Consider the following 4058-nt stretch of genomic DNA (forward strand, 5'->3'; position numbering starts at 1 on the left):
ATTTTATATTGAGAAAATATATTTATGGAAAGTGACAAAGCCAAACTGGCAGAATAAAGGCAGGGACTTGCCTGAGGCTTTCTTCCAAACCCTTCCAAACACCTTTAAAAATTACTTTAAACAATCCACCAATCACTTCCTGAAAAAGTTCCCAAAATGAAAACTGCCAGGACTATAACAGCCAAATTCCAGAGTTGCCAGGTCAATGAGAAAATACTGCAAGCAGCCAGAAAAAAACAATTCAAGTATCATGGAACCACAGTCAGGATAACACAAATTTACCAGCTTCCACATTAAAGGTTCTGAGGACTTAGAATATGACATTCCAGAGGGCAAAGGAGCCAGGATTACAACTTAGAATCACCTAACCGGAAAAACTGAGTATAATCCTTCGTGAGGAAAATGGACATTTAATGAGAGAGAGGACTTTCAAGCATTCCTGATGCAAAGATAAGAGCTGAACGGAAAATTTGACTTTCAAAAACACAACTTAAGAGAAGCATAAAAAGGTAACCAGGAAAGGGAAATCATAAGGGACTCAATAAAGTGAAATTATTTACACTCTTGCATGAGAAGATATTTGTAACTCACAATACCACCTTTTGGCCAAGCAGCCAGACAACCCCTCATGGGCATGGTGGCAGTGGGGGCAACTGTGACAGTGACAGACAGCATACTCCCAGTGACCCATCTCTCCCCTACCCCCACCAGGACAATGGTGAAGTATTTCCTGGGGCAGAGCATGTTCTTGGGCCCCTGGGACCAAGTGTTCACTGCCCTCTGGAAGCATTACCCCAACCCCTGCATCAAGGATGTGCTGATAGAGAGCATTGTGCACTGGGAGGTGACTCTTGATCAGAAGCTGCTGTCCATGTGGCTTCTAACAAAGACCAACAATATGCTTTGCTACTTGCTCTTGCTACTGTAGCCCACTTGGTGTACATCCTTGAGGATCCTGTTGTGGACCGACAGGACCAAACCGTGACCACTTTTGCTGGAACATCAACTATGCTTGGCTGATTGTGGTAGAGGAAAGATGCTGTGTGAACCCTAAAAACAGTGGCTGGACTGAAATGCAATGAAAGGCCTGGGTCTCCTCCAGTTTGTTTTGGGTCTCCAAAGTTGTATAGGAAATTTGCCTAGCTAGATTCAAAAATAATGTGACTAAGACCATTAAAGGCTTTGAGTACATCTTGGCCAAAGTGCGACATGAAGATCCTTCTAAGACACTTGTTGAAAAAGCTAAAGAGGCAACTGAGAAGGTGAAGGAAGGTGCTCTGGTGACTACCAATAAGGCCAAGGACCTGGCCAGCAAGGCAGCCACCAAGAAGCAGCAGCAGCAGCAACAACAACAATATGTTTATTTTTTCCCCAATTTATTAATTTATTTTCAATTTTCAACATTGACTTCAATAAGTTGTAAATTTCTTCCCCTCCCTTTCCCCCTTCCTCCCGAAGACAGCATGCAATCTGATACAGGATCTACACATAGGTTCCTATTAAACACATTTTCACATTAGTTATGTTGCATAGAAGAATTATAATGAATGAGAGAATCCATGACAAAAAAAAAAAAAACAAAACAAAACAAAAGAGAAAGTAGTCTGCTTCTCTCTGCATTCTGACTCCATAGTTCTTTGTATGGATGTGGATGGAATTTTCCATCATGAGTCCTTTCAAAAAGTTTTTGGTCCTTGCCTCGTTGGTAAGGGCTAAGTCTATCAAAATCAGTCCTCACACACTGTGGCTGTTACTGTGTACAAGGTTCTCCTGGTTCTGCTCATTTCACTCAGTAGTTCATATAAATCTTTCCAGGTTTTTCTGAAGTCTGCCTGTTCACCATTTCTTATAGCACAGTAGTATTCCATTACGTTCATATACCACAACTTGTTCAGCCATTCCCCAATTGATGGGTTTCCCCTTGACTTCCTATTCTTGGCCACCACAAAAAAGAGCTGCTAGAAATATTTTTGTACATGTGGGTCCTTTTCCCATTTTTATGATCTCTTTGGGATACAGCCCTGGAAACGGTATTGCTGGGTCAAAGGAATGCACATTTTTATACCCTTTTGGACATAGTTCCAAATTGCTCTCCAGAATGCTTGGACCAACTCACAGCTGTAACAACAATGCATTAGTATTCCAACTTTCCCACATTTTCTCCAACATTTACCATTTTTCTGCTTTGTCATGTTAGCCAATCTGATAGCTGTGATGTGGTACTTCAAAGTTGTTTTGATTTACATCTCTCTAATTAATAGTGATTTAGAGCATTTTTTCATATGACTATAGAAAGCTTTAATTTTTTCCTCTGAAATTTGCCTGCTCAAATCCTTTGACCATTTATCAACCGGGGAATGACTTATATTTTTGTAAATTTGACTCAGTCCTCTATATATTTTAAAAAATGAGGTCTTTATCAGATTTCCTAGTTAAAAAATTCTTTCCCACTTTCCTACCTCCCTCCTAATCTTAGTTGCACTGGCTTTGTGCAAAACCTTTTCAATTTAATGTAATCAAATTATCTATTTTGCATTTCATAATGTTCTCTATCTCTTGTTTGTTCATAAATTCCTCCTTTCTCCATAAATCTGATAGATAAATGATTTTTTGGTCCCCTAATTTGTTTGTAGTATCAGCCTTTGTACCTAGATCATGTCCCCATTTAGACTTTATTCTGGTATATAATGTCGGACAGTGGTCTATGTCCAGTTTCTGCTACACCGTTTTCCAGTTTTCCCAGCAGTATTTGTCAAACAGTGAGTTGTCATCTCAGAACCTGGGTCTTTGGGTTTATCAAACACTAGATTGCCATAATTATTGACTACTGTGACTTGTGTACCTAACCTATTCCACTTATCTACTCCTGTATTTCCAAGCCACTACCAAGTGGTTTTGATGATTGGTGCTTTATAATACAATTTAAGATCTGGTTTGGCTAGGCCACCTTCCCTAGCATTTCTTTTCATTAATTCCCTTGATGTTCTGGACCTTTTGTTCTTTCAGATGAATTTTGATAATTTTTTTCTAGCTGTATAAAATAACTTGTGGTAGTTTGATTAGTATGGCACTGAATAAGTAAATTAATTTAGGTAGATTTGTCATTTTATTATATTAGCTCAGTCTGCCCATGAGGAACTGATGTTTTTCCAATTATTTAGGTCTGACTTTATTTGTGTGAAAAGAGTTTTGTAATTATGTTCATATGATTCCTGGGTTTGTTTTGGCAGGTAGACTCCCAAATATTTTATAATGTCTATAGTAAATTTAAATGGAATTCCTTTTTCTAGTTCATTCTGTTAGTAACATATAGAAATGCAGATAATTTATGTGGGTTTATTTTATATCCTGCAACTTTGCAGTTGTTTATTATTTCAATTAGTTTTTTTTTTACTTGATTCTGTAGGATTCTCTAAGTATATCATCACAATCATCTGCAAAGAGGGATAACTTAGTTTCTTCTTTGCCTGTTCTAACTCCTTAAATTTATTTTTCTTCTCTTATTGTGAAAGTTAACATTTCTAGTAACATAGTGAATAACATTGGTGATAATGGACCTCCTTGTCTCACCTCCAATATTGCTGGAAATGCATCAAGTTTATCAGCATTACATATATTGCTTACTGATTATTTTAGGTAGATGCTACTTATCATTTTAAGGAAGACTCCATTTATTCCTATGTTTTCCAGTGTTTTCAATAGGAATGGGTGTTGTATTTTGTCAAAAGATTTTTCTGCATCTATTGAAATAATCATATGCTTTATGTTAGTTTTGTTGTTAATATCAATTATGCTGACTTTTCCTAATATCGAATGATCCCTGCATTCCTGATATAAATCATACCTGATCAAACTGTTATTCTCCTGATAGGTTGCTGTAATCTTTTTGATAATATTTTATTTAAAATTTTTACTTCTATATTCATTAGGGAAATTTGTCTATAATTTTCTTTCTCTGTTTTGGCTCTTCCCAGTTAGAATATCAGTATCATATCTGTAACATCAAAAGTATTTGGTAGAACTCCTTCTTTGCCAATTTTCCCAAATACTCTATATAG

General features: G+C 36.9%; 1 pseudogene; it reads left to right on the forward strand.

The window, feature by feature from the left end:
• Positions 1–715: 715 nt before the first annotated feature.
• On the forward strand, positions 716–1355 carry LOC118841339 (annotated as a pseudogene).
• Positions 1356–4058: the final 2703 nt, after the last annotated feature.

Source organism: Trichosurus vulpecula, chromosome 3 (assembly GCF_011100635.1).
Source record: "Trichosurus vulpecula isolate mTriVul1 chromosome 3, mTriVul1.pri, whole genome shotgun sequence".
Lineage (NCBI taxonomy): Eukaryota > Metazoa > Chordata > Mammalia > Diprotodontia > Phalangeridae > Trichosurus > Trichosurus vulpecula.